General features: G+C 36.9%; 1 protein-coding gene and 1 long non-coding RNA gene across 11 annotated transcripts in view; one reads left to right on the plus strand and one right to left on the minus strand.

Annotated features, from left to right (window-relative positions):
- The window catches only part of MCTP1 (multiple C2 and transmembrane domain containing 1), a 501,045-nt gene that overhangs the window by 61,655 nt on the left and 417,387 nt on the right, over positions 1 to 22,003 (plus strand). The gene's annotated exons all lie outside the window — the stretch shown is intronic.
- The window catches only part of LOC123791464 (uncharacterized), a 94,463-nt gene continuing 78,834 nt past the window's right edge, over positions 6,375 to 22,003 (minus strand). The window contains exon 4 of the long non-coding RNA XR_015724391.1: positions 6,375 to 6,589. This is a non-coding gene — a long non-coding RNA (uncharacterized LOC123791464). The remainder of the gene's footprint in view (positions 6,590 to 22,003) is intronic.

The raw sequence follows: 22,003 nt of genomic DNA on the forward strand, positions 1-22,003 counted from the left end.
AAATAGATGGTAACTATAAAAATAAATAGACTGAAAACCAAAAAAAACCCAAAACAACAACAACAATAACAAAAAACGTACAGCTCTAGCTAGATGATGTTACCTGCAGGCTCAGCGCCTCCTGAGAACATCTTTCTTCTGCTAAGACAAGAATGGAGAGATGTTAAAGGCCTGCTAGCACCAAACTCAGATTTTTCTCCTTGATATTAGAAAATTGAACGGTGAGGGGCGCCTGGGTTGCGCAGTCGTTGGGCGTCTGCCTTCGGCTCAGGGCGTGATCCCGGCATTCTGGGATCGAGCCCCACGTTGGGCTCCTAGGCTGGGAGCCTGCTTCTTCCTCTCCCACTCCCCCTGCTTGTGTTCCCTCTCTCGCTGGCTGTCTCTCTCTCTGTCAAATAAATAAATAAAATCTTTAAAAAAAAAAAAAGAAAAGAAAATTGAACGGTGAAAACTTTGTCAATCCCTGAGTCAGAGTTTTTAATGTACTGTTACCACCTGAAATGATAGTCCAGATCATGCTTTGGGAAATATAGGATTAAAAAAATCGAATAAAGGACATGGATCTAAAAGCCTAATGAACTCAATAATTCATTTATCCCTTCAACTAATCATGTGCCCCAAACTGAGATGCAGTTGACCAAAGCACACAAATCCTTGCTTCCGGGGACTTACCATGGAGCCTAGATCTTTCCTACCATGTCCTTTTTTTTGTGTCCCAGCTCCTGCTTGTTATCCTTGTCCAATGTAATTTTGCTGTGGGGACTAGAAACTTCTTATCTCTTCTGACATCAGTCTGCTCCCTTTGTCTAAGGCTCAACCTTGGAATGCACCTTGATCTTGTCCGCAGGCAGAACTTCTCCAAACTTCTAGCAAATTTAAATAAGATTTCAAGTTTCTTCTGCCATTCCTGCAATTTCTACAGGATCAGAAGAGTGAGAAAGCCAGGAGACACATCTGCTATTATGAGGTCCAGGATCCTAGTAATTTTTTCCATTTGTACTACTCTTTGGTAGTGAGTTGGTTTTAATCCCCAAATGTGCTCTGGGGGCTAGACTAAACAACCCGGTCACATGAAGTATCTAAACATTGCCTGGTAAAATTACTTCACTGAAGGTGGTTAATATAAAGGACATTTATTTTATTAATATGACTTAGTACACTAGTAAGTGTTTTTCTAGGTTTCCATGTACAATCTTGCCTTCAGTGTTATTACCAAGCCTGAGAACATCTTCAGAGTCAATACCTGTGATCTCCCCGGTTAACTCTCCATTTTCCCATAGAAATTAATCTCATTGTACATTAGCTGATGTCATGAGAACTTAATAACAAGGATTATGGCTTCATGTTCCATTTGTCAGAGGAAAGCAGTCATGGCCAAGACCAGCTGGGCTAATAGGTCCCCCTCATCTTTATTGGAACAGATATAAAGAGTTGTCTGTAGTTAGAATGTGCGACCTCCAAATTCCCTTTGTTGTTCTGACTAAACTTCGGTGTAATTATATAAAGTGCTTTGAGAAGGGGGTATATATACCTATTCCATTATCCTTCTAAATTTAGATATGATACATTTTGGCATCCTCCAGGGGAAGAAAAATCTTAAAAACTCTGATGAAAGCAAACCCACGAGCAAATTTTATAAGTAATGACAATGGTAAATTCCAGGAAAGAAAAGCTATTTACAGTGTATGCTAGGAATATTTGGAAACAATACTAGGAAATATGAATGTGCTAGAACGCATGAGTAATACATATTTTTTTGAAGTTTGCAGTGGCATCAGTGAGCATACATCTGTGGTCTTATTGAAAGTGAATCTGTCTTGTTGCTTTTTGAAAGCTTTACTGTGTGTGCCTTCAATTGTAAACTCCACTAGGGCTGTATATAACCATATACATCTGCTAACTGGAGTCATGTACCCCTTGGGGTAGTCGATAAAAATGCTAACTGAGAAGAGTTGAATTGCTCTCTTTTTATTTTGTCTTTTTCTTCCAGAGATAGCTTCAGGAGAGATGAAACAGGCTGCCCTCTTGTACTTTATTAATAATAGTAATTTGGAGCTGAAGTCTTTGCTTGGCATGCAAGACAACAGGGAACAGTTGCACAGCTTAGATTGGAAAGGCAATAAGTATGTGTTTGTTTGCTGCCAGATTATCCATCAGCTTAATGCAACTCTGCAATTTCTCACTTTGCTATAACAGTGTGTTTATAACAATAATTTATAATTCTGCCATCTCATTCCTCAGCATGTGTGACCTACGTTTCTTGTAATGGCCGCTTCTGAGTGTTGTGATGATGGAGGGACTTTGACATCTGGTGGAATTTCCTCTAAACACCTTAAGAGGAGCTCATGTAGGCATTTCTTTTGGGGCATCCCAGCAGGTACCTGTCAGGCTTGGGAGCCTCATGCTCTTTTGAGCTGGAAAAATGCCAGTGGAACACAGTGTCAGAGGAATAAAGCCAACAAAATAGTCTCGCTATGGGTAGCTGTGGAAAAAGGACAATCTGTAAGATGGAGTAGTTCTTAGTAATTCTCTGGAAAGGCAAGGGATGATTTTCCCAGCACTAGTTCTTTGGACTAAAGCCCAGACTTCCTATGGACATACCATAGCAAGAATTCCTGGCAACATAGTGGGGTCTCAGTTATGCCAGCCTACACTTACAGAGACAGCTATGAATAGGAAGGACATTGACACAAGGGCATTGACAAAGTTATGACTAAATTTATAGATAACACTTAGTGTATGTATTTTCTCATTGGAAAAGGAATCTCTATTCACCACAGGCTTTCTTAGACTACTGTGAAAAACATGTTAACAACAAATGCCAAACAAAGATCAAAGAGTTAATTTACTGGTGATTTGTTTCCATTTAAATCAAAGAAGGTAAATTCTTGATTTATCAAATTGAGAAGTGAACTAATGTGTTAAATAAATTAATCTGAAAATTATTTGAAATATTTAATTTCAAAAACACCAAGAAAATATTGAGTTGTTCCAAAAATGTTATCCCTTCAGGTAGTGTAAAAGTTTTTGTTTGTGCTTTTTCTTTTGCTTTTTAATTCTCTAGGTCTTAACAGTATGCACAGGCTAATATTAGTCAAGGTATTGAGGAATTCTCAGTGTATATACTCCTTTTTATTTAAGTATCATGAGCATGTAAGATTTTATATTTGGGGTGTTGAAGATGGTAGTTGTTGATTGAATGCATCTGGGGCTAATATGCACTGTAAGTGAGGTTAGGGGAGCTTGGGAGAGGCCTTCGCAGCAAGTTAACAGTGGATTATTGCTGTCATTTGCCTTAAACATTTTTCAAAGAATCCTTCAGTTGTCCTTGAAAAAACCATCAGCAGTGATGGAGTTGATTGAAGAATGGGAGAAATAAGTGAAGTCTGGGGTAATTCTAGTTCTTATTATCAAACACTGTTCCATTGTATTGGACTTGAAGCCTTGCTTTTTTCTTTATAATATTTTTCTTTATAATGCCTGATGTTCCCGGGAGGGTAAATATGACAACTGAGCTATGAGTTGAGCTACAACTTTGAATTCCAAGGTAGAAATCCTACCCTAGAGGAAGTCTGAGGTTAAGACTGGGGAGAAGCTAATTAGCATCTGAGTTGCCCTTTCTCAACTTTCTTAATAGTAAATCACTCTGAAAGTAAGGGAATAGAAAGAATAGCTCCACTAATTTGGGACATGATCCAGGTAGTTTGTGCTGACTTAGGCCTGCTCTGCTCCAACACGGATATACATAAAAGGAGCCATGAACCAGTTAGGAATTGTGTTCTTCACATAACAGACCCCTCCAACCCCCTCCACTCCTACCAAAGAAAAACCCAGTGGCTTAAATATTACAGAAATTTTATTTTTCTCACCAAACTAAAAGCTGGAAGGTAGGTAGTTAGGTAGTTACTGGCTCAAAGATTCCAGAGTCTAGGTCCTGCAAATCTCTTGCCCTTTTCTTTGTGGTCTTATGGTTACAAGATAGCTCCATCTCCAACATTACATCTATTTTCCAGGCAGAAAGAAAGGGAGGGAAAAAGTTAAAGGACTCATGCTAAGTTAGCATGAGTTTACTCTGTTTTTGAGAAACTGCTTAATCTACTTGTATCTCATTGGCCAAAACCGTGTTGCAGGTCATCTTCTGCCTGCCAGAAAAGCTGATAATTGTTTTCTGGATGAGAACATTACTAGTCCTCACTCGCTAAATTGACATTCTCTTAGAAAAGAAAATGGAAATGGTAGGAAATTAGTCTGTTATAAAAATCTTATTATTAATGTTACCTCAAGTAATTCTCAAATCTATTCATATTTCTTTACTTCCCTGTTACCATATTTAACGAATTAGAGAAGAGAAGAGATCAGTTAATTGGATTGATCAGAGGATGAATCATGAGGATGTAAGACTTGAAGATGAATTTTGGAATTTAGTTATCATTTGGAGAAGAAAGTGGAGTATTAATTCTAAGCAGAAGGAAAGAAGGAATAAAAGCCCTAGGATGGACGTGATCATCGTACATATGAGTGTGATTATGGTTATGGGCAAAGAGGCAGTTAGGAGATCAGACTTGCATGAGCTGAGATGTTTGGAATATCTTAGAGGTATTTCTTTAAAAAGTAGATTGGATGAAAAGAACTGTGTAGGATACTCAGATCTGATTGTTATATAGTATTATGGGGAAGCATGAAGCAATCCAAAGTGTACTCTAAGAGAAGTTCTAATTTTTAAGGTCTGAAAAAGAAGGAAACTCATCACTCACTGTAGCTATTTAATATGCATTTTCCATTTCTATACTCATTATCTTTGAGGCCACCTTGAATTTTCTATGTTTTTGGGGCAATTTATATTTCATCACCTTCCTGGAACATAAAGAGTACTCATATACTTACAGAATCAAATTAAATTGAATTTCCACCCGCTCACCAACGTTCATGGGAATGGTCCATGGCTCTTGCTATATGAGAGTCTTCATAATTTCACTCTCAGTAACAGAACTACCTATCTGGAAATAGGGTCACTGACAAGCAGATCCAAGGGGAAGGGGACGCCATAAATCGAGAATAAGCAGAGGAAGCTGTTCTGCTTGGAGAAAAAGTGCACAGAGAAGTGAATGGGAAGGTGTCACACCAAGGACCTCAAAGTTTCCAGTTCTTAGAGGTTTGGCTTCACTTTTCCTTCAATGAAAATCTGGTGTCCTTTCAGTAACTTTTCTTTTCTTAGACTGGTATGGATGGGTTTCTCTTTCTTGCTCTCAGTTATGCTTGACAAAGACAGAAACATATTTTAATAATATTCCTCTATATCCCTATCAGGGGGATGAGATTACATTTAAAAGAGGAGGCACTATTGATACATTATATTTTTTTAAATGACAGTTTACAATCAGTGCAACCACATTCCAACCATCTTATTCTTGCATGGTAATCATCATCATCACTCATGTTTGAAAATTGTAGAATTGATCGTGAAGTCTTTATAAAATTAAAGTCCTTGTCATCTCTGAAGTTCATGCAGACTGTCATAATCTATTACTTACATATTAGTCCAATTAATTATCACAATTCATCCAATATTAGAAGCTCTAATAACATAGGATAGGAAGGATATCTTTTATTGGGAAAGTTGGATGGTTCTATAGGGACCAATCAGAAGTGTGTTTAGTAAAAAGACCACAAAACCATGGTTATGAGCTACCTTCTGTATTGTTCTGAGACTTTTGGTCTTACCACAGATATCACAATCACTTCCTTTGTCTATTGGATGAGAATTAACTCATGAGCCAACCTTGACCTTGAGTGCTTCATCAGAGTGAATCCAGGGATGCTGCAAAGCAAGCACTAATCACAGGAGAAGGTGTTGCCCCCACTGCTTGGTTTAAGCACCTGTCTGAGAGGACGAATGAAGGTCAAAGGAACTGCCGTCATCAGGGTCATAAACTTGGTTTGTTGTGGTTTTACCTTATGGAAGTCCTCTCTGTAATAACATTACAAATGTTTAGATGAAAAGGACTTCTTAAAATTCCGATTAATTTAGGAAATCCTCCATTGGAGGGTTTGAATACTGTCTATGGTAACCTATCCCTGTGTCTGAGTCATAGCTCCTTGGAAAAGTGAGGTTTTAAGAAGTAGGGTGAATAGATGCAAACCTCCAGTGTTCTGCCCCTGAACACAGTAGAGCTTTATTTTGAGGGGAGAAACGACCTAGCACTGCCCCTGGATTGGGTAAGGAGCATCTGGAGGCTGTAACTCACCTCAAGGGGATAGGGAATACATGAGGGCCTGAGATGTATTGAGGAGATGAGAATTAAAGGGACAAGAAGAAACTCTCCTTTCTCACAAAATCCTTTTATCCCCTATGTCCCCATCCCCCGCCCCCACCACTGTGTTCTGCTTGTTTTACTAAAGACAGAGGAAGAATTGTTGTGTATTGAGCACCTGCTACAGCCAAGGCATGGCTTTAGGCTCTTCCATGTCCAACTGCCAGCCAGTCTACCAACCGTCTTGGGAAAACTTAGATGACTCCGCACAGCAAGGTTGTCTGTGGTGGTCTAACTAGTGTGAACTGCCAGCCATCGGTGAAAATTAGCCCACGCAACTGTGGAATCAGAAAAGGAATATCCATTAGAAGGACTTAGAAATAACAAGTTGAAAAGTTGGGTACATTTATTTTTGATCGTTTATACAGAATTTGATTTTTTTCTTTGCCAAGTAATTTTTTCAAAAGAGAGGCAGAGAGAGAATGAATTTCTGAAAACCTGATTCCTTGAAAACTGTTTCACTAGTCAACACAAACAAGTGTCAAATTTGGTGGCTTTATAAGAATCATCAATTATATATTATAAGTGGTTCTTAGTAAGTCCAGCGTTTTATACATGAATCTGATCTGTTTTCTGCCTCCTAGAGGGCTGAGCTGCTGGTAGTTACATTTATGCTATAGGAGTTCTAACTTTGCATCAGAATATCTGTGTGGTGTTCCTCTGCATGCAGTACAAGTGGGTTATTTGGTTGCAGGAGTTAGCAGTTTAGTCTGCAGCAAGTAGAGGGGATGGTTATCCTCTCTTGGATTTTACCTTTCATCTATATTATTTCTTTTGCTGGTTGTCTACATTACTATAAATCTTTTCTTTAGACATAACTGATATATTGAGTACCCACTTGTATTACAGTGTGCTTGTAGAACTTGAAAGAACTTTACTGGAGGGGCGCCTGGGTGGCACAGCGGTTAAGCGTCTGCCTTCGGCTCAGGGCGTGATCCTGGCGTTCTGGGATCGAGCCCCACATCAGGCTCCTCCGCTATGACCCCGCTTCTTCCTCTCCCACTCCCCCTGCTTGTGTTCCCTCTCTCGCTGGCTGTCTCTATCTCTGTCGAATAAATAATAAATAAAATCTTAAAAAAAAAAAAAAGAACTTTACTGGAGAGTTTTAGGTTTTTTATTAAACTTAAAATTTGTTGTAATTTACTAGGCATAGATTATTGTGTGATAGTGATCTCTCCTAGAAGTAATATATGAAAGGAAATATTACCTAAGTTAGCTCTTTATACTTCCTTTTATGGTTTTTATTTTCTTTCATTTCATTGAATATTCTGAAATAATCCTTAAAAAATTAATATGCTTTGTTGAAAGATTTAAATAAACACCCAAGAAAATCTATTTTTTATATTAGAGAACAGATATTCTAGTTATGTACTTCGCATTCAGATAAGGTTTAGGCATGTGTAAATTTCTTTTTCATAGGAAAATGAGGTTGATTTCCCACGTGAAGACTTAAAAATTTTTATACATATAGAAAATTATCATGTAACAATGTGGTTTGTTATTTTAAGAATCATATGTTTTTTGGAAAGTGGACAAATAGATGAATAACATTATTGACAAAAACACTAAAAATAAAGGTAATCATCAAACCAATGAACTCCTTGTAATTCAAAGAAAAATCTGTGTAATTAATTTACAATAGATAATTTAACATGAATTGCTTCATTGGAATGTTAGTGTTTCTCTAGTGGTGAGTTATTAGTAGAGATAATTCAAATGGTGATTGATTAGAGGATATTTATGGAATTTATGCAAGTGATATCTTAGAAATTCATAAATTTGTATTTCTGGATGAGAAAATTAACACACTTGGTGAGAGTTTATTCACTTTTTGTGTAGTAATACCTTATAATCTCATTGGATATTGCAGAAGGTTTCAGTTCTCCAAATGGCCACAAACTAATGGCAATTAGTGCTTGCAATTAGTGTTTTTCCCCTTCAAACTAAATTTCTTTAAATTTGAGAATCAGACATGTATAAGATAGGATGTTCCTGTTTGATATTTTGTGCTTTCTCATTTTCATGCACTGCTAAGATATTTTCTTGTGCTCTTTTGGCAAAAGGAGAAGTTAGCATAGCACAACTATTTTTTTTTTTTTACCTCATTTTATTCTTTTAAAAACTCAGTCTTATGCAGCATCGAACTGGCAAAAATAGATGGATCTTAATTCACATTTATAGGGTTTGTAGCAGATCTAGAAAACATCCCTGAGCACACACATCAGAAGTTGCAGGTCATTGAGGGAAATCGAGCAGGGAGAGTTCTAGGACATACTACCGATTATAGCTAAAGGTTGTGGCTAGAAACTTTGAATAGAAACAGCATCATAACCGGTCTCCTCTTCCTCTCTCAAGTTTGTGTACTCCTTACAGAGCTCATTCTGATGTGTACAAGGATGTACAAGTAGAACAAAGATACTTACTTTTTTTTTTTGGTACTGTAATAAAAAGAGAGATGGAACAATTTTATTGTCTTATTAAATATAATTTAACCTTAAGAATTTCTATTCAAATGTTTATTTCCTTATAACTTCTACTACACTAGGCATTTTACCTAGCAATAATTTTTTTTTTTTTTTTTGCTGGAAGTCAATTCAATGTTATGTAATATTATAAACCTGTCAGTTTATTGCTTATTTTTAAGTTTAAGTGCTTTTCACTTGGTGATGCCACAATTCAGTAAACATAGCTCTTAGCATATTTAGAATAAAAAAAATAGGAGATTGTAATTTAGTAGGGGAAATGCCTAGTTTTGGTGACTGTAGTATGAAAAGTATGGGTAAAATGAGTAAGAGAGGCAAACAAAACAGAATTAAGAAATATACCATTAATTTTGACTGAGACTTTTGGGTAGGGGTGACATTAAAAGGAGCTTCCCAAAGGGAGTAATTATTTAAGCAGGACCCTAAAAGATAAATAGGACAGGGGTGGGAGCATTCCAGATGTGGGTTGGTGTTGAAGTTGCCTAACATGAATTAAATTGTGACCATCGGTGAGTCTCAGGTGTATTTGGAAGCATCAAAGAATCCATATATTGGTAAATTGAGGCTAGATCCATGCAAGGGGTTGAAGGCTGTGCTGAGGAATCTTGACTTCATTCTGTGAATATTAGGGATTCTCTGAAGGCTTTTGAATAGAGGAGTCATCTTTAAGGACAGTAACTCTGATGGCAGTAGGAAAGATGTAGGTGAGAATGAGAAAGGAGGAGGGAAGGGGGGCCCAGGCACATGGAGATATTTCTTGGGAGGCTACAGGTAGTTCAGAGAGAAACAGTGGATCAAGGAGAAGGGGAAAAGAGGAAAAGAGGGGAGTAAAAAATTTTCTTCTCAACATTTTGACTTAGTCCCTGGGAGCTCTTAGCTAAAGGTGGAAATTTTGGAAGACAGTGGGTGAATAAAAAATTCCATTTTGGTCATGCTGTACATGGGAATTAATGATATGTCCTTGTGGAACAGTCATGCATTGTGATAAAAGTCGTAGTGATAAGGGCCTAGATAAGTTAAATGTCTTCCTACAACTGAAGAAAACACACACACACACATATATAAGGAACAGTTACAGCAAAATAAAGGCAAAGAGGAGATGACAGAGAACAGGGTCCTGAAAGCAAAGAAGGAACGGTTCACAATGATGAATGCTATAGATTGGAAAAGTGGATTGAAACTTGAGAATTCATTGACTTTTCTGATTAATGTATCATCGGTGCCTTATAAGAAAGTAATTTTTAGGTAAGGAAGAACATTCTAATTAAGGACAATAAGGACTTTTTAGATTTGTTTACTTATTTAGGAAAGTTTCAAGATGAACAGATTTGATACTTACTCTGTGTCTCCCTATGGTTCTTTGCTCCTGACATCCATTGTAGATGCATGGGTTTAGGACTGGCTGCCGGTTCCTCTACTTGTATGCTTCTGTTCATGTTATTTAAACTCTCAAAGCCTAAGTTTCTTCATCTGCTAAATGGAAATAATGTAATGTCTACCCCAGAGAATATCGGGAATGATGAATGCATGTGAAAACATTTTATGAATTGTAAAGTAAGTCCCATACAAATGTAGCTGTTACAAAATTTGTATTGGCTTTTGAAGAAGTGGTGGATACAGAATGACAAACTATTAATCTGTTTCTTGTTATTGTTCCAAGGAGTGATTCTTCTTTTTCTTTCTTTTGGATGTGTTAGAAAGTGATTCCATGTCTTACTTTATGTAGAAAAATTTCTGGGGTTGTATTTCTGGTCTCTTCCGTCTCCCCAGGTTTTCTAATCACTAAATTTTGTTCTTTCTCTTACTTTCATTCTTATTTTTCTCCTTCACCTTCTCTCTCCTTTTCAGTCACATTTTCATAAATGTATTCAGTAAATATTTGTTGCGCTTGTGCTATATTCTAGAAATTTTTGGGGGGATCTGAGCATATACTAGTCTGCAGTCTTTAATTTATGTGTGTTTACCAGGCAGTTTTATGAGAATCTGCATTTACCCCTCTCAATTACTCTATCTCACTCTGACAAAACTCATTATTCATATTGTAGGCCTCAGCTTACTTCAGGTTTACTATCCCTGATCTACTTCATTTTGCCTAACTCTGATCAATTTAATCACAATTAGCAGTGATATTTAAATAGCATTCTGAAGAATGTGCAGAAACTTCTTAGCATCATCTCTAGATCAGGGTATACACATCTCCCTATCTGTGTTGTCAGAATTTGAGGGGAGTAAACTTTCAAAATATGTATTTCAGCCTGAAAGTTGTCAAACCTCTATCTCCTTCCCTTATTCCAGAAGTATGTTCTCTACTCCCCACCCTCATTGCCCTGTATTGACGAATGTTTCTGATGGAAATTGGCCAAATTCTTCAGTGTGTTAGAATTAGTGAAAGAAAAAAGACTGAGATTCATTGGTCTATTGGATAGAAATAATATGATATGTATATGTCAGTAGGTATAAATATGTAATTTGATGTATATAATGAACAGGTTCCTGAAATCACATATATTGACATTTAGTAAATTAAATACTTAAATTGTAAATGTAGATACAATTCAAGTTCTCTGACCTAATGTAAAACCTTCCACGTGTCTTTTTAAAAATGATCTATAAAGTGAAGGATATAAATGTCCTTTTATCTCCGTAATTCCTTGATTCCTGGTAGTTAGGGATTCTTCCAATTTGTTTCTATAATTTTTTTCTTATAATAACAGCTTCATTGAGATATAATTCACATATCTACAATCCCTCCATTTTAAGTGTAGAATTCAGTGGTTTTAATATACTGATAGAGTCGTCTGTCATTATACTTTGGGAAAATTTTTATCACCCCCAAAAGAAATCCCATACCCATTGTCACTCATTCTCTATTTTGTTCCAACCTTCTGACCCGTAGGCAACTACTAATCTACATTCTGTCAGTATAGATTTCCTTATTCTGAACTTTTCTATAAGTAGAATTATACGGTATGTTGTCTTTTGTGTCTGGCATCTCTCATTTAGCATAATGTTTCCAAGATTTATTCATATTTTAGCTTGTATCAGTATTTCATTAATTTTTATTGCCAAATAATATTCCATTGTATGGATATATCACATTTTATTTTTCCATTCATTAACTGATGACCATTTGGGTTGTTTCCACTATTTGGCTATTATGAATAATGTTGCTCTGAACATTTGTGTTCATTTGTACATACATTTTCATTCTCTAGGATATATAACTAGGAGTAGAATTTCTGGGTCATATGGTATCTCCATGTGTAGACTTAAAATTCCCAGTTTCCCAAAGTGATGTATTATTTTACATTCCCACCAGCAGTGTATGAGGATTCTACTTTCTCCACGTCATTGCTAACATTCGTTATTATCTGTCTTCTGGATTATAGCCATCTTGGTGTGAAATGGCATCTCATGTGGTTTTGATTTGCATTTCCCTCATGGATAATGATATTGTGCATCTTTTCATGTGCTTATCAGTCATTCATATTTCTTTCTTCCTCCCTTTCTTCTTTCCTTCCTTTCTTCCTTTTCGTTCATTTGTTCGTTCTTTTTACAAGACTTTATTTTTTTATTATTTTTTTAAAAAAGATTTTATTTATTTATTTGACAGAGATAGAGACAGCCAGCGAGAGAGGGAACACAAGCAGGGGGAGTGGGAGAGGAAGAAGCAAGCTTATAGCGGAGGAGCTTGATGTGGGGCTCGATCCCATAACGCCAGGATCACGCCCTGAGCCGAAGGCAGACGCTTAACCGCTGTGCCACCCAGGCGCCTCTACAAGACTTTATTTTTAAGTAATATCTCCACCCAATGTAGGGCTTGAGCTCACAACCCTGAGATCAAGAGTCTCATACTCTTCTGGGGTGCCTGGGTGGCACAGTGGTTAAGCGGAAATAAGTTCATGTCATCTACACATTGAGATAGTCTCACTACTTCCTTTCTAGCCTGGATGTTTTTTCTTTTCTTGTTAATTGTTCTGGCAAGAATCCCCAGTGAAAAGCTGAAAAGAAGTAAAGAAGAAGACATCCTTGCTTGTTCCTGATCATAGGGGGAAAGTATTCAGTCTTTCACCATTAAGTATGGTGCTAGCCATGGGTTTTTCATAGATGCCCTTTATCATAGTGAGTTGGCCCCCCTCCCCTTTTTAAAGATTTTATGTATTTGCTTGAAAGAGAGAGCACAAGCAGGGGGGCAGAGGGAGAAGCAGGCTCCCCACTGAGCAGGGAGCCCAACTTTTAATCCTGGTTTGTTGAGGCTTTCTTTGCTTTGCCTGGAATGTCCTCTCTTCTCTCTTCTACCTCCAGAATTTTCTCAAATTCTCTAAGACCAGCTTAAATGTCTCCATTCAATAAAGCTAATCTTCTCCCTTTTTCCACTTCTGGCTTGTAGGGTTATAAGTCATAAAGGAATGGAAGAAATTGACTTTGAGTCACTTTTAAAAAGACTTTTTTTCAATTTGGAAAATGTCCAATTTTGAATTCAAGTCTTGAAGATCACAGAGCCCTCAGAGATAATTTAACCTGTCATGTGATTTTCAAGCACAAAACTCTAACAGTGAATTTGCATAAGCAGGAATACATTTGCAAAGTATAAGTTGATGCACATCTGTTTGTGTAGTTAGTAATCAATGTATTTGTAAAAATCTAATAAAAATGTGTCCTAGACATACAAGATCTAAAATGATAAATATTGAATATCCTTCAGTAGAAAAGGTATTGTGAGCTATCTGATCCAGTGATATCAATTTTTTAGTAAGATGGCATATTAATTGAAAGCTGAAGAGTAATGATTTTTACTTGCCTGCATATTAAGTCACAATTCACTTCTGCTACTTCTCAAATAGTAAAAGTGTTGAGTTTTTCCTTCACTTGGGGAGGTTAGCTTCTAACATTGTTTTACTGGCTTTCTTTAACTCACTCATTCACTTACTTAGCAATTCATTTATTTAATTAATTTTTGAAGTGTGCACTTAATTTGTATAGGAGATATAAAAAAAACCCAGAAATCCTTATTCTGCTGAAATTTGTAATTTATTAGAGAAAATAACATGACTTCCAGTTCAATATGTAAGCCTAAGTACTTGTGTCAGCTTCCCTTTGCCCCAACATACACACATGCGCGCACACACACGTACACACACGGACATGCACACATCAGCACAAAGAGGAGACAAGCTGGGAAAACAGATATAATATAGAATAAATTTAAGTTTGTTACTGATGCTAACCAGTATATTCTGTGACTCATAAACATAAATGGACACAAAATATTACTATATTCTTTAAAAGCCAGCAAAATGAAAGATGAATCAGTAGAAATGATTCCAGACAAAAAAGATAAGTTAGGGAACAAAATAGAAATGAAGAATATTCAATTAATATGTTCTAATGGTTTTTTATATCCATAAGGTAAGGCAAACGTGATATGATAAAATTAAGAAAATAATCTGGAAATTTTAATATATAAAAATAAAGTATAATAACATTTGAATTGAGTAAGTCACAAGTTGCTTATAGTGGAAAATAAAGTAAGAATCTGAAAGATAAAGCCAAGGAAACTACATAAATTTCCTAAGAATAAATTACTATAAAGCCAATGCTGAAACAATAGAATTTTATTCCTTCATGGTTCTGGAAACCAGGAATTTGAAGTCAAGGTGTCAGTAGGGTTGGTTTTGTTCCTTCTGGAGGCTTCCATGTGTCTCTCCTAGCTTCTGGTGGCTGCTGGCAGTTCTTGGTTTGCGATGGCTTGTAGATCCATCACACTAGCCTCTGCCTGTCTTCACATGGCCTCCCCCTCTGTGCCTGTGTATGTTTCTCTTCTCTCTCTAAGGATTTACCATTGAATGGAGGACCCACACTAATCCAGATTAATGTCATATTTACCTTAATTACATCTTCAAAGACCCTTTTTCAAAATAAGGCTATATTCTGAGGTTCCAGGTGGGCATATCTTTTCATCTACTACAGAAGCATATCACAGAAATGGAAAATATAGGAGATCAACAGTCTTTAGGGAACCAAAGAATAAATCCAGTTGAAGTCACCATTCAAAATATTTGACCCATGGTGTGGCATAGGCACAGATTGATCAAAATGGAAGCTATCCAGTCAGAATTGATGCTAACTCAACATTAGCCCAGGATTGCAACGTGGAGGATAGGGGCTGTGGAGCAGAGGAAATCTCAAAGGATTAGTAGAAGAAAATTTCTTCAGACTTAAGAAAGGTTAATTCTTAATTTTGAAGGAGCCCAGTAAATGTCAAACAAGATAAATGGAAAACAAAAACAAAACACAGGAGAAATTCATTTGGATACCTCCTAGGAGAAATTCCCTAACTCTAAGAATAAGGGAAAAATCTGAAAATCTTCTGATGAAAATAAATGATTTACCTATGAAGAAATGTTGGAAATATGAATCAGATTTTTATCCTAGTATCAGATGATAGAACTCAAAATAACAGTATCTTCAATTAACTATCAGAAAAATTAGGGGACAGAGTGCCTGGGTGGGACAGTCGTTAAGCGTCTGCCTTCAGCTCAGGGTGTCATCCCAGAGTCCTGGGATCGAGCCCCACATCAGGCTTCTCCACTGGGAGCCTGCTGCTTCCTTTCCCACTCCCCCTGCTTGTGTTCCCTATCTCACTGGCTGTCTCTCTCTGTCAAATAAATAAATAAAATCTTAAAAAAAAAAGAAGAAGAAAAAAAAGAAAAATTAGGGGAAAAGAAGTAATAGCAATAAGAAAGAAACTTCCTATTCACAGTTTCTGAAAAGGAAACTGGAGTAGGTGGTGGAGAGGCAAACTTTTCATTTTATGCCCTTGTGTATTTTGTGGTTGTTGCTATTGTCATTAAGAACAGTTTTAGATTTACAGCAAAATTGAGAGGAAAGTACAGAGATTTCCCATATACTCTGTATCCCATCTGTGCAGAGCCTCTTCCACTTATCAAAATCTGAAACTCCAAAAATTACAGGCTAGCTAACTTTAATAAGTTGGTTAAAAATGAAATGCAGCAAATTAATTTATGGCAGATTGAAGGTGTATTTTATTTTTTGTGTAAAATTTGTAAAAACTTACTGTTTTCTTTTTAATTATATGAGTAATGTAAAAATTCTTTATTTTTATAGAAATAAGTAAATGGGACAAAGGTTCCTTTGAATACGTCCCCAGCCCCAATCTCTATGCATTATATATATGTTATGTGTATGCAGAGGACATGTTGCATTATGTGTATATATATATATATATGTGTTATGTATGCAGTAGACGTGTTGATAGATAGAGAGATCCTTATGTAAATACATTCATGGCTCCATGTGAGTGTGTGATATTTCTACGTAACTGGTATCTTACTACACATGTTGCACAACTTGGTTCTTTTCATTAACATGTGTTAGAGAGCTTACTATGTTAGTCCATAAAGATTTACCTCATTGTTTTTAACTGCTACACAGGATCCCTATTTATTGCCTGATGGGTGATCATTTATTTTACTTCCAGATTTTTTTTTTTAAAGATTTTTATTTATTTATTTGACAGAGAGAGAGGCAGCAAGAGAGGGAACACAAGCAGGGGGAGTGCGAGAGGGAGAAGCCGGCTTCCGGCTGAGCAGGGAGTTTGATCCCTGAACGCTGGGATCATGACCTGAGCTGAAGGCAGATGCTTAAGGACTGAGCCACCCAGGTGTCCCTTGCTTCCAGCTTTTGCTCTTCAAACTATAGTCTGCATGGAACCTTTTTGGGCATGCTTCATTGTGCCTACCTATGTGGAGATTTCTATAGGGTAACCACTGAGTAGTAGAGTATAATAGAGATTGCTCTATTATAGGTTATGTACCTTTTATGTCTTGGTAGACACTTTTAAATTGCTAAATTAATTTGCTTGTGCAGATCTAATCTTACTAATATTACAAAGTATTAAAGCTTCAAAGTGGGCCTTGTGAAAAACAATTTGTTCCTGCTCAGTTTAATTTCCTCAGTAACAAACTATAGCCCTGTAGATAAGGGGAAGAAAGAAAAACAATATATTGGAAATGAAGACTTGGATTGGAATTACTTAGTTTTCTTACTAGTGAGCATGGGAAAACTGCTTTGAAATATACAATGGTTAGCTACTCAATTAGCTATGGTACCAAAACAAAAAACCAGTAACAGCATCAATCTGAGAGACTTTTTTGAAGTTCCTCTGGTTTGATACTCTTATTTTTTTAAAAAAGTGAACGGAATAAAAAGCAGACTTAATAAAACCGAGAATAGTTTAAGAATAATGGGGACCTTGGGCTGTTTTAAGAAAGTCATCACTAAAACAAGGATCTTCCTCATTGGTGGTACTATCCAGTGATGCATTCCAGGGATGTTTAGAATGAATTCGTTCAGCTGGTAATTGGCCCTCCTGGCTGGATACTTTCCACCCCTAGGTTTCCATAGCTCTTTTTGCTCAAGACACCTATTTCCCAGTTTCCTTATCTGTAAATTGGGGCTACCTATCTTAAAGTCTCCTTGGGGAGGGATAATTTTAATATTTTTATTCTTTGCATAGTATAAACAGTGAAATGATAACTTATTATGATTATTGTTGTTGAAATATAGTTTAAGAAGAAATATGTAAGAAAAACTCTTAAGACTAAATAAAAGAAGGATAACTCACTATAAAAATGTAACCCAAATTTCCCAGTCTTTTATTTTCTAATATAGGGAATAGAGGTGAGTTACTTCTGTTTTCATCTAGTATAAGCTGCATCTCTCTGCATTTATTCAGCACAGACTTAGAGAGCTCAACGTAAAATATGGTCAGGGATGCCTGGGTGGCTCAGTCGGTTAAGCTTCTGCCTTCGGCTCAGATCATGATCTCAGGGTCCTGGAATCGAGCCCTGAACTGGGCCCCCTGCTCAAGAGGGAGCCTGCTTCTCCCTCTCCCTTTGCTCCTCCCCGCCCTCATGCTTGCTCTCTCTCTTTCTCTCAAACAAATAGATAAAAATCTTTAAAATATGGTCAGGTTACCAAGATACATGTTTAATCGGTCACTATAAAAATTTGACAGAGGGCACAGTACTTACTCTTAGTAGTGATGAAAATACCTAGGAGTGAGTCTGCACACTAGCTCAGTGGTCTTCTCTCTGACTCAATGCAGAGATTTCAAAAAGATGAGGGATCACATATAAAGGAGACAACTGAACGTTTTCAGAATGTGATATCATGGCTAGCATTCTCATCTTCCCACATCTTTAATCTCCCTTTGTGAATTAACTCATATATCCCTCTAACTTTTATATGCATAAAATATTCTTCCCACCATGAGCCATACAGCTGCCATTGAAACCTGGGTCTAGGAGTTCTTACTTCTGAGCATGGTCATCTTATGCCTACTCTTCCCCATGTCCTTTATTTCAGAAAGCCCCAGTGCTCTGTTAACTGGACTTTTGGATCCAAACCTGTACTCTTTATAGTGTCTGCCTGTCAAATTGGCAATTAATGTACTGTCTGCTCCTGAACCCCTTTCTGGTCCCTCCTTTTCTTTTTTGATGTTATGTACATCCTTTAGTTCTCTCTTTCCTTCTGGAAAAATACAGGTCCTGGGGTGCCTGGTTGGCTTGGTTGGTTAAGCAACTGCCTTCGGCTCAGGTCATGATCCCAGAGTCCTGGGATTAAGTCCCGCATTGGGCTCCCTGCTCAGTGGGAGCCTGCTTCTCCCTCTCCCTCTCCCCCTGCTCATGCTGTCTTTCTCTCTCTCTGTCAAATAAATAAATAAATAAATAAATAAAATCTTAAAAAAAAAATGCAGGTCCTTAGTAGAGAAGCCCTTTCTATGATCATACTGACCAGGGAGCTCCATTTCCTATGCTCCCCACCATTGCTGAACATCTACTTTTTATTTCCTTTTGTCTTCCGTCACAATAGTTTCTCTTTCTCTCTTTCTCCTTCTCTCTCTTCTATTAGAAATAGATATAAAATATTATTCTTTTTTTAAGAGGAAATTTTTATTGGGGCGTTTGGGTGGCTCAGTCAGTTAAACGTCTGACTCTTAATCTCAGTTCAGGTCTCGACCTCAGGGTCATAATTTCAAGCCCTGCATCAGCTCCACTTGGGGCATGGAGCCTACTTAAAAAAAAAAAAAAAGTGATTTTTATTTCCGCATCCCTTCCTTCCTGGTAAAAGGAAGGCAGATAGTGTATTGAAATTTCTCCTCCAGTCAAGCTGCCTCTGGGGCAAAACTCAAGATACTGTGAGGTTGCTATGTCCCAGATCTTTCCTGGAAATGTCATAAGCAGGAACTTCTCTGTCATCTGTCATTCTGAATCCCTGGAGTGTATTCTAGAATGTGCTGTGAATAAGGATGCTCTTCGTGCTACCTCCTGCACTTTGGTTCCCTGCCATCTTTCTAGCGTCAGGATTCAAGGTCTTACAGGCTTGGCTGGACTCCACTTTGTACTTCTCCTGCTGGTGCCAAATTAACCAATCTGCCTTTCTATTTTGGACCTTCTCTGAAAGCTTTCCAGCACTTTCTTATTGTCAAGGTCTCTGTCCCCAATTTTAAAGCCTTAAGGCCTGCATTTTCCCTTTTATGCCTCTGGCCTCATTTGATCAATGACCTCTCTAGTGGCCAGGACCCTGTTTTTGTGGGTGCTTTTCTACATGTTTGGAAGGTTCTTCTCCGTGCCATCCACTTTCTGCCCTGGTTCCTAGCCCAAATGCAGAATGGGCTATTTTGGTTACTCTTTCCCCTTGATGGGTTCAGGTCTAGATAGGACTCTGGACATGTTTTTCTTTTTTTTTTCTTTTTTCATGTGAGTGTCATAAGAGTCATTATTATCTCCATAATATCAGTTGAACCTTAGCATGTTGGAGAGTGACAGCACATGTCCCTGAATACCTGCATCAAATAGAGGATTTTTGAAAACAGATCCTAAGAAGGAAACTTCAAATGGTGGAAAGTAAGTGAGGTGAATATTTTAAAGAGGTGTCTTTCTTGTCTTTCTCTCAAATCATGCTTCTGGATACCATCTGATCATAAGATGAACCCTGCCTTCCCCTTTCCTTCACACAGTTTCAAGTTCCTGTTCACAGTAACAGACAACTTCTCACGGCAGAAGAGTGGGGTTAGGAGCAAATTGTAGGGAGCCAGACTACCTGGGTTTGCATCTCATCCTGGCCACTTCTTAGGTGTGTGATCTTGACCCATGTTTCTTAATCTCCATTCCAGGGTTTCCCCACGTATAAAAAGGACTAATGATAGTGCCTCCCTCACAGGGTTCTAGTAGGGATTACATAAGTTAAAGCCTATTTTATTATCTTGAACCAAAAAACTAAGTGATAAATTCTGCTTACCATATTCATCTGAGCTTAAACTGATGTAACACTCAAATTTTTTCCTGAAGTTACGTACATTTATCATGTCTTCATTCTCTACCTGTATCTCCTAGTATGTTTGTCCATGTAAATGCCTTATGTTTATCTTAGAGCACAGTGCTCCATGCAAATATTACTTAATAAAAACTTTTCAGTGAACTTGATAAAGTGTTGAGTTTGCAAAGTTCTCAAAATATTTAAAGCCTAGGGTCTTAATCAGCCTGATTTAACTGTTTATATATTTGGTCTTTTTGTGAACTTTATCCTCTGCTTTTTACGTAAATATAATCTGTTCTCCCAGAATGGTGAGGCACCAGCGAGGTCATCTACAAATGAAAAATCCTTTGTAAACAGAAAAATGGTATGCAAATATGAAATATATTAATAGTAAGTAGTTTTATAGACTCAAAAAATAGTTGTCTTCAGGTGAAAATATGGCAGTTGTGGTTAGATTCACGTAGTCAAAAAAGCCTTGATGATGATAAAAAGTGCATGAGATGTTTGCCTTTAATTTGGTGATCAATGACTACAATTACTTATTTGCTTATTAACTGTCTTTAGCTATTTATTAAACTTTAACCATGCTTAACATGATTTTTTAATATATTGAGATTACTAGAGCATAATTTTTTGCCTGCTAACTTTGATTAGGGTACAACTTTGTACAGGTTTGAAGAAAAGCAATGACCCTTCTTCTCAGACTCAAGGTAGATCCACTTACATGACAGGGGAAATGTTATATGCTTTACATTTGATAATTCTTTATTTTCTAGTTTCTCACCTAGCCTACCTTCACTGTCAGAAGATCTCACCACCAAATAGCAATTCATTCACTCAGGATATCCCTGCTGATGTGGAAAAATAGGAAAGAAATGTCACTGGAACCGTAATAGGCTTTTGTAATCTTGGTTTCAGTATCGATACAAACAGCCTTTGTACTCTGAAGTCCTCTGATATTCTTTAATTAAAGGTCTCCCAGCCCTCCCGGGAGGCCTGAAAATGGCAATCATGTAAGCTAAAATACATGTACTATTTTATGAAATGTGGTTTTAAATACTTTTTAAAGACATGTAAGAGTATTTGTCAACGTCTTCTAATTTTTACTAAAATCAGAACTTACTCCCTTGATTTTAACATGCGTACATGTGTATGCGCTTGTACTGTATCCTACCGGTTCCCTAAAAGAGATTTGAAAAAGAATATGATATATTACTAGGCGCAGTAAAACTAATGAATTTTAATAGACGTTACTCCAGAACTTGGGAAAGAAAAAGAAGCAAATTTGTTCAAGAGGCTAATATAGTTATGTAATGAGTAGCTGATTTATTTGACTCTCAGCTTCCTGGATGCCAGGGAAAAAATGGAAATAGGCTGAAATACAAATTCTCAGTATCATAAAGGAAAAAATCATGTCAAATTTTTAGTGTACTGTATTATGAATGTGGTTGTACATACATGATTCGTCACACTTAGGAAAAGACTTGTCAAACAAAACATATGCCTCTTTTACTATTTGTATTTTTAATTACTTCACTTAGGTTGACGTAAAAGCTTTTTTCCTCGGGCATATTCTCTCTGTGCACACAGTTTTGGGTAGCAGCAGAATATGTGTGATAGGGAAAATGTTACTGTAGAGAAAAAAGTGAAAATTTTGAGTTTATCTAATGTTTAGAATTTTGGCTGTATAATTAGGATTCTGACTTGTACAGTAATTATATCAATAATTGAGAAATGAATAAAAAGAAATTGATTTCAAAGTTTGGAATTTGTCTAGAAAATGAAGACCTTTATTTTCACTATAGCTACTTAGAGTTTGTTTCCCAAAGCACAAATCCCTTTAAAAATCTTAGCCTATGAAAAGAA

Source organism: Ursus americanus, chromosome 5 (assembly GCF_024610735.1).
Source record: "Ursus americanus isolate L20-20 chromosome 5, mUrsAme1.1.p, whole genome shotgun sequence".
Lineage (NCBI taxonomy): Eukaryota > Metazoa > Chordata > Mammalia > Carnivora > Ursidae > Ursus > Ursus americanus.